Source organism: Mirounga angustirostris, unplaced genomic scaffold, assembly GCF_029215605.1.
Source record: "Mirounga angustirostris isolate CCGP_5_RB_7025 unplaced genomic scaffold, mMirAng1.0.hap1 SCAF_7, whole genome shotgun sequence".
Classification (NCBI taxonomy): Eukaryota; Metazoa; Chordata; class Mammalia; order Carnivora; family Phocidae; genus Mirounga; species Mirounga angustirostris.
Window position 1 is genome coordinate 72,395,332 of NW_026991715.1, and position 9,522 is coordinate 72,404,853.

Consider the following 9,522-nt stretch of genomic DNA (forward strand, 5'->3'; position numbering starts at 1 on the left):
TCGGGGCATAGGCTCACTCTACTTACAGACAATGATGACCTGGTCTAAGAGAAACTAAGTTCAGGAAGAGCAGTTGTTCATTGAAAACATCACAACATTCTGCACTGCATTGACTTTTCTCCTTTCGTTTAAAACTCAAATTCTCGGGGCGCCTGGGTGGCTCAGTTGGTTAAGCGACTGCCTTCGGCTCAGGTCATGATCCTGGAGTCCCGGGATCGAGTCCCGCATTGGGCTCCCTGCTCAGCAGGGAGTCTGCTTCTCCCTCTGACCCTCCCCCCTCTCATGTGCTCTCTCTCATTCTCTCTCTCTCAAATAAATAAAATCTTTTAAAAAAAAATTAAAATAAATAAAATAAATAAAATTCAAATTCTCCTTGGTATAAGATCCCAATCCTTGCACTTGCCTTCTTTAGTTTCCTCCCTAATCTGCTATAGCTCCCCCCCCAATTTCTTATATATTCACCAGCGCCCTGACAGAAGAGATGACAAGTATAATCAAGTGGAGACAAAGCCTGGACCGACTATCATCACAACCAAACCATTTCTAAGAGTGCCTTGTATTATCATCTCCTAAAAACTTGGGGATTTAAATGAGTCTGTCTAGAATAGGGTGCTTGGAATCTTACTGACATTTCCCTGAGCGCAAGTTTCTCCCCACGGGGCTTGCTCAAAGTTACCCACATCTACCTTAGCCCCTGTGGATCCAGAGTTCCCTCATCTGCAAGGCTTATAGCTGCTATGTACTTAGACCAGAGCTCTCTGATGACTGGGTTGTTGTTAAATTACATGAACCGCTCCAAAGGAATCAGATCTTGGGATAGCTCCAAAGACAGGTTATTTTCTTTTCATTCCCAATTGAGTCAGAAAAATTTATTCATTTACTAGTCAGAAAATAAACTTGATGCATGCTCCTCAGGAGATCCCTGTGCTGTACCTTTGAATGGCAAAATGCCACATGTACATCGGAAAGGAATACTTCATCACATGGCCCATGGCCACAGCTGCTTGGGCCACAATTCACTCAGAGCTTGTAAGGTAAGCAAGACTGCGTCCAGAAACTACCGTGGAAAACAGGCCCAAAGGGAAGTCGTGCTGTGTTCCTGGTCAGGTCTTTTCTTCTGGCTTCATTGGAGGAGTGCCTTCACAGATGCTGGCGGGGGGGGGGGGGGGGGGAGGGCGGGCGCTGGGCTGCTGAGACATGCTTTCCGCAGCAAGAGTTGGGGGACCCTCGGTGTAGACAAACCTTCCATGACATTGTCTCTGCCCTTCTTCTCCAAAACGACAGCGCCTGGATCCTCTACTACTGCACGACCAGCTTATTTCCACCTTCTCGAAGTGTTCCCTAGTGGTTTTAACTGTGGACAATATAGTCCCCTTTTTGACTAAAGCTGGGCGAGGAAACGGGCTATTCTTCACTCAGTCGTGACCATTTTCACTGATGAAATGGTTGGATTTCTTCAGTGAGTGCCAAGCCTTCCATTGTCAAAAGTAAACAAAATGAAACGGAACAAAAACATCTCACGAACAGCTTTAGGAGAGTAGAATCTGTCTCCTTAGAGTAAACGGTTCTCCAGATCAAGCATGGACCTAATTTTTTTTAAGTTTCAAAGTCACAACAAATATCTGATGTCCCCAATAACATACATACATGCCTTGAATCACTGATGGTCTAAAAGTCAGTTAAATGATAACTAAGGGAAAAAGTTCGCAACTTAAGTATTAGGGGAATTAAGATTTCATTCCTTTTACCGGAAAAAAATATCACCATTATTTGAAGCTTACCAAAAAAAAAAGATTTTTTTTATGGGCATATTTTAGCCCACCACACTGTAATCAAGCATTTTTATGGGGCCCATTTATATTAATAAGGCAGTAAAGGAGGAAGCTTCAGTTAAAAAACATTTGTGGCAGAAGCCTTGGGAGTCAATGACAAGACAAAATAGGAAGCAGCGTCTTCTGATTCTACCAACTACTCTGGATTCATCCTGCTTCCAAATTCCACTTGCTTTTTTTTTTTCTTTTTGGTGGATGTGGGAACACCCTGACCAGTCTCGAAAAGTAGGACTTGATGGCCCATCATGTGAAAAGCTATTAACATATCCACAGTTGGCCCTGAAATATGCTTTCAAGAATTGCGAAGATTTGCCAACCCCCATTTGAATTTTTCTTCAGAAAAGTGCACTTTTATTAACACCCTCCTCCCTACTGTGGATAAAAATGGTCTCAGTATTCTCATGGGAAAAAAGAGCATTCTGAAGAGCCTCTGTAGATAGAGAAATAGAGTTTTCCTGGCCAAGAATAAAAACGGGAAAGTCTGAAATGTTTAACGCCTCTGATTAAACCTTCAGTGGTGTATTTCTCTTAGACAAAGCATTTGTCATAAGTAGCTTGTCTGCCTGGGTATGATTTATGTGGCTGGACTGAAATTGGCTGAATAATTTATGCTATTTATTGTTCTAGAAAGTTTATTTTCTTAATAAATAAATAAGTGCTGTGTTAGGAGAAGGAGAAGGGGAAAACAGTGGCAAGTGTCAGTGGTGTAGGGAGGGAAAAAGTTATTTTTCCGTGTTGAAAGCTAATGAAGTATATCTAAGAGGAATGGTCTCCACAGAGAAGGGCAGGACTCTAACCGGTGAATATTGTTAGCATTTTCAGTGAAGCCAATTGGCTAAGAGAAGCTGTCAAATAGGTGTGAAATGAGGTAAAATTACGAGCGATACACTTTCTTTTAAGGTACTTTGCTTTGTTCCTTACAGTGCCTTGCAGCAAGAAATTTAATTTAAATACTGAAAATGGAATGCAGTTATATTGATTTAAATCTGCTAAGAAAGTCTTGGACTCTATTTCCTGTTTCCTGCATAAGTACAAAATGTGTTTGAGCCTGTGTATATGCTTGCGTGTGAGTGCCATCAGCTTTTCTACTATTTATGAGTGAGTCACAGTTTATTAGACCCTACCACAATGTATATTAGCATAAAACACATAACTTGAATTGTCAGTTTATAAAATTTTCAGAATGTATGATTATAGTTCTGTTCCTCCTGTAAATTTTTACTTAACTCTGATGATTTATCCTACCTGCCGAAGCACGGAGCTCGTATTAGATCTCGGTTGTTTTTTGTTGAGCTTTTTTTTTTTTTTCTTTGGTTACCATTTTATCACATAAATTTTTATTCCTGGAACCTATGCCAAAGACAGAGTTGTAGACAAAAGAATGGATGGATGAGTATGCAGAAATACATGTGGCTCAGTTCAGCTGAAACGGTTTCATAGATAACTCATTGTAAGCTCTAACTAAAAATATTTGAAATGTTTACAGGCTGCATAATATATATGTTTGACATATTAAAGGAGACTTCTATCAGCTGCTCAGTAACCATTCCAGAAAAACGCCTTAAAAGAACTCAAGCAAAATCACAGCCCCTCATCTGCAGTGCTGTTTCTAATTTGAAGGCAAATTCATCTCTGACATACAGCAGATTCTGTGCAGGTGGAAGCAAGCCCCTCTCTGCTCCTCTCTCTGCCAGTCAAATTATGTCATCAGTGAAGGATCACTGGTTTTTAATGATACGGTGGCCTCCATACTGAGAAGCAGTCCTAGCAGAGCAATATGCATAGCCAATAAAATGGCTGTCACCAAATTACAATTGACACTTAACATCACTAAATCTGCAGTGTAATTCCTTGTGACAGTTGTGTAGGTATATTAGAAGAAAATAATTTACTTCAAACCCAGCATGTTAGACACATTTTCCTGAGCGTAATTCATGTCACATTTACAGTAGCCAAAGCAAGCAGTCTCGAGGCAACCTTAATCTGGGAAGAGATCATAGATACTAACATGTTCATTGAAGTATGATTATTTATGCATGCAATAAACAAAGCTAGAGCAGTTGTTCATTGTAGGTTTTAATTGTTATTGGGGGTTTTAATTGTTATTGGGTTTTAAATGAATATTAGCCTCTTTTGCTGTAGGGAATAAGAAAAAAAAAAAAAAGCCACATTTTACATGGAAAACAGGCATCAGCGAGAAAATCTTCTTTTTTTTTTTTCCCAGGGATTTGATGGACGTTCGCGTGGCCCTCACCCCCTCTCCAGCTCTGGCCTGGGTTCGCACTTGAAATTCTACACCAACCGCCACATGACAAAAGCATCCACAGGCAACTTCCAAAACACAAGTAAACTAAACCACCGGCAACAGTATTTCTCTTTTCTCAGAGTAATAACGTTGGAGAACAAAAGGTTTGAGAGGCAGACCCGGTTTCTTCTGGCATACTATTTTGATACATTCACCCCGAGCAGATCTGCAGAAAGACCCTTCCCTGGCCTTATAAGCATATATAAATATGTGACAGAGTTAAAGGTCTCCACTCTCCAGAATGAAGTGGTTTGAATGTCTGGCGAAATGGGACTGCAAAAAATTCATTCCAACTTTGTCTCTAGGCAATTCACCTTTGGCCCAGTGATGATATGAGTCTTTCTGCTGATGGGAGAGATATAATAAGTCAGGTCAGGCAGTCTCTAGAAGGCAGGGGCCTATTTGTTAGCAGAATGAGGCAGGTGTACTATTCTAGGGGAGATTAGCTCATCCCAGCATGATAATTACCTCACAGGAAACCCTCAAGGTGACACATCAAATGTAGGAGCTGAACCTCCAGTCCTGGAAATGGGCATGCCTATATCGTTAAGTAGGCTTAATTTAGAAACTCCAAATTTAAAAACACAAATCAGTGAGTGATAATTTCCCTGTCCTTTCATTAAGACATTAAAATGTCTCCAGCAAGTGCGAGCTCAGTAAAGAACGAGAGGCTAGATTACAGCTCAGCTGCCGGGAGAAGGAATTATCCCCTGTCCGCGTTTCTTAGTTGATTTTCTTATGGGAGTGGGAAGCTGCAAACAAGAAGTAAGAGAGCCCACATTCTGCTCACTGAGGTCCTTTTGGCTATTTGTGCCATTTGCCAAATCCTACCTTTTGGAAAATAATTTTGAGTGAGTTGTGTATTTTCTAAAACCGAATCATAGCGTTTTAGCTGTGTCACCAAAGAACAAAAAGGGGGAAGTGTCAGTTGGGGTCATTTGGGTTTTTATATAAAGTTGAAGAATGCACATTGCTCTTCAGCATCCTGACTTTGGGGTGGCCACCCGAACCGTGTCTCGGGCTGCTGAATGCTTTAGCCACGCTAAACAGAGCTGGGTCGCTGCCTCCAGCCGTGGGCAAAAGCTAGAACCTCTTTGCTTTTCTAGGTCAGTGCAGATGACCTGAGAAATTCTTCAAGCATCACTGGTCCCTTGAGCACACTCCTGACAGCACGAGGCTGGGGGAGGTGGTGGGGCCAACTGCATGACGACAGCTGCCGGATTTATCATGTGGGCACCAGGCTGTGGGGGGGGTGCACCAAGAGAAATGGCAAAAATAGCAGCAGGAGGGTGGGATAATATGATCAGGAGTCATGGAGTCTCACCAACTTTGCAGCTAGAGGTAGAGCAAGAAAGGATGTTTCTAAGGATTTCTTAGGTAGAGAAGGAACTTCTCAGAGCTTTATTGGAAATGAAAGTGTTTAGCGGACATCCTTAAGGATGCATTGATGAGAAAGTATTTCACACACAAAAATCAGAATCGTAAACATGAATATTAGTATGATGATGTTCATAAAGATCAAGACTGAAAAATATTTAATTTAGCTACTAATAAAGGATTGGAGTTTTGTATTAGTGACTTTCCATGGGAAAAACCTATCCATTTTATACTCTGAAGTGGGCTTAAACTTATTGTTCATTGAGGCCAGAAGAAATCTTTTTGTTCTTTCATATTGTTTAAGGTCTATTCCATGGTGAGGGTAAACAATGCAATGACCCCTAGAATGGTGTTGCCCACAGAGTGAATTTGCACCGCCTGCATGGTGGATCCTTGTGAGAAACACCCCCTTTCCTAAGACCCCCTGATAGTTTAGGACACCCTGCAAGGACAGTTAGGGTTTCCAAGAGCCCTGATCCAGTGGCATCTACCTTCTTATCATCGGTACCCCTACACCAGCAGCCCCCCCACCCAACCTCGCCAATACTTACAGTAAGAAGAGAAATCAAATAAATACAATAACTCCTTCTGCAGGAGAAGCTGTCTACAGAAATTGTACAAAACCTATTCACTCACTGATGATGGCAGAAAGCAGCATGAAATCCTGGACATACTTCTCAGAAAGTAACTTAATCTCTATTTTGAAAACATTACAATTGTGTTATTACTATATGAACTTAACATAGAAAAATGGTCTCACACAGAAGGAGGAAGTTAACTGAGGGCAGGTACCATCTAATCTCTCCGTGTTCTGCTACTTCCAAACCAGGTCATGTAACTCCCGCTGCTGAAACAAGTCCAATTTGTCACAGAACATATGGCCTGTTGTCTCTTTATTAGGAACAGCTGATTGGAAGAAATTGTTTTCCAAAATATCAAATGTAGAATAATTCTGTTAAAAAAAGACATGAAGGATTTCTTTTGGAAATAGTCTCTGCTTTAAAGAATGTTTTTGAAGAGGGCAATTGATCTGATGAGCCCTGGGTGTTGTATGTAAGTGATGAATCACTGAATTTCTACTCCAGAAACCAATATTGCACTGCATGTTAAATAACTAAAATTTAAATTTAAAAAAAATGTTGTTTGTTGAAAATAAACAAAGTTTTTGTCTACTATAGGGAAGAAAGTTGAACGTACACACACACACACACACACCCCACAATCACACATACAAACACGCCCTCAGCCATTTTATTGTTTACCCAACCTATCCTGCCCACAAGCACCCTTAGAAACTATTGTTCTATTCCCAGTCCTTGTTAAGACTCTTCAATCACGCTAACACTCAGTCTCAATCTTAAAATGAACACGTCTTTCTGAAATTACATGTTGAATATCAAACAAAGGCCATTTTAATGTTTTCAAGGCCAGACCAATATCATGGGTAAGTCTGAAAAGGATGAAAGTCAAATCATGAACTGTGTATGGCTTTGATAACCAAATAATTTCAGTGATTAGGACAGAGAAGCACGCTCTGGAATCACATTTGCACGATGATAAGAAGCAGCACTCATTTGGGGGTGCTTTTCCATTGACATAAGACATCAGAAAAAGAAAAGAGAAAATGCTTATTATAAAAACAATTCTTCTTTATTAGCTCCTCTATGCGTAAGAATAATTTATCAAATGGAGAATATAGGGAAATCCCAATTTTAAATGAAAATGCTATGTGAGGTCTCAATTATATTATCAACTAAATCTTACTTTACACCACTGATGGAAACAGAAGACATCAATTGGTCTTTAATACGTTATGTTTCTGTTCCAAGACATCTAAAGAGAATTCTTTTCTCTATACGTCTGGATATGTTAACTTCATAAAATGATCATATAAATAACAGACAAATAATCCCCTTTGAAGTCAAAGCACTATCCATAAAAGAAGCCACATTTCAATATTATCCCCGTTTTCCGGCTTTTCCTATATTACACAGTATGCAGTTTTTATTCAAACAAGTTACAAAATAGAGATCTGTATTTGTAGCACTGTTACATTTCATTTCACTGAAAAATAAAATATAGTATTTGAAACCCGTTTAATTTTTTAAAAGAGAACAAAGAATACATTTTAAAAACCACTACACTTTATATCACATGTCATCAGGAAAATGCAAATTACAACAGTGAGATACCACTACACACCTATTCTGATGGCCTAAATCCAGACCACTGACAACACCAAATGCTGGCAAAGATGTGGAGCAAAACAAGCTCTCATCGCTGGTTGGAAGGCAGAATGGTATAGCCACTTTAAAAGACAGTTTGGCAGGTTCTTCACCAACCAAACATATTTTTACCATACTATCGAGCAATTGCACTTCTTGTTATTTAGCCAAGGGAGGTGAAAACTTCTGTTCACCCAAAAACCTGCATGCAGATGTTTAGAGTCACTTTATTCACAATTGCCAAAACTTAGAAGCAACCAAGGTGTCTTTCAGCAGGTAAATGGATGAATAAATTGTGGTACATCCAGACAATGGAATATTATTCAGCACTAAAAAGATATGAGTTATCAAGCCATGAAAGATATGGGGGAAACTCACATTCATATTACTAAATGAAGGAAGCCAACCTGAAAGGCTACCTATTGCAGGAGTCTAACTATATGACATTCTTAAAAATGCAAAACGAAGATAGTAAAAAGAACAGTGGTTGCCAGGGTTTGGGGAAGGTTGGGATAAATAGGTGGAGCACAGAAGACGTTTAAGGCAGTGAAAATACTCTGTATGATACCATCATGGTGGTTACATATCATTATACATTTGTCCAAACCCATAGAATGTACAACACTGAGAGTGAACCCTAATGTAAACTATGGCCTAGGGTGGTTATGATGTGTTAACATAGGTTCAACAATCACAACAAATGTACCACTGTGGTAGGGTATGTTGATCATGGGGAAGGCTATGCATGTGTGGGGGTTGGGAGTATGTGAAAAATCTCTGTACCTTACTCTCAATTTTGCTGTGAACCAAAAATTGCTCTAGAAAAATAAAATCCTTTTTTTAAAAATTCAAAATTTATTCTTGATAAAAGCATTCAGATACATTTTTTGTGAATAGTTAAAAATACTCAAACAGAAGATTAAATTTGTCCAAGTCAGTCAAGTTAGAAGGTTTTGGATTTTGCCAGAAATTAACTTTACATGATTATAAATAAGCATTTTTCAAGAAGTTTATATCATCCTTATGTAAGTCTTTAAGATTAAAGTTCCAGTTGCCTATTGCTATATAATGAACTACCCCTAAAATTTACTTATTTTGTTATTTTTTCATTATTTTGTGGGTCACAATCAGAACTGGACTCAAATTGGCCATTCTTCTGCTTCACATGGTGTCAACTGGAGTCAATTTGGTGATATTCAGCTAGAAGTTGAGCTAGTCTGGATTCCTTATTCAGATAGGTAGAGCCTGGAACGGGATAACTGAAATAGCCAGAGAATGGTCAACATTGGTCTGTCCCCCTGCTGCCTCTCTGTGTGGCTAGCTTGGGCTTCCTCACATCAGGGCAGTCTCAGGGCAGTCATAGCTCTTATATAGTAGATCAGGGCTCCAAGAGTGAGTGTTCCAGGAAACAAGAAGTAGACCTTTCTAATCTCTTAAGGCATAGACCCAGAAACTGGCAGAGGATCACGTCCACGGTGTTCTGCTCAAAGCAGTCACAGAGCTCACCAGATTCAAGACTAGGAGACACAGACCCACTTCTTAATAGGAAAAGTATTTAAGATTTTGTGGCCATCTTCAATCTGCTATAACAAAATATCTCATTTTGGAAATGTGTTGTCTTTAAAAATTTTTCCTACAAAGAACATACACTCCATCCAATTTCCTTATTGGAAACCCCCAATTTTCAGGACCAATCTCAGTGTTCCCAGAAAAATAGAGAAAAATTAACAAAGTCTTAGAAAAGCCTGAAGACATATGAAAATAAACTATGTGTCACATGGAT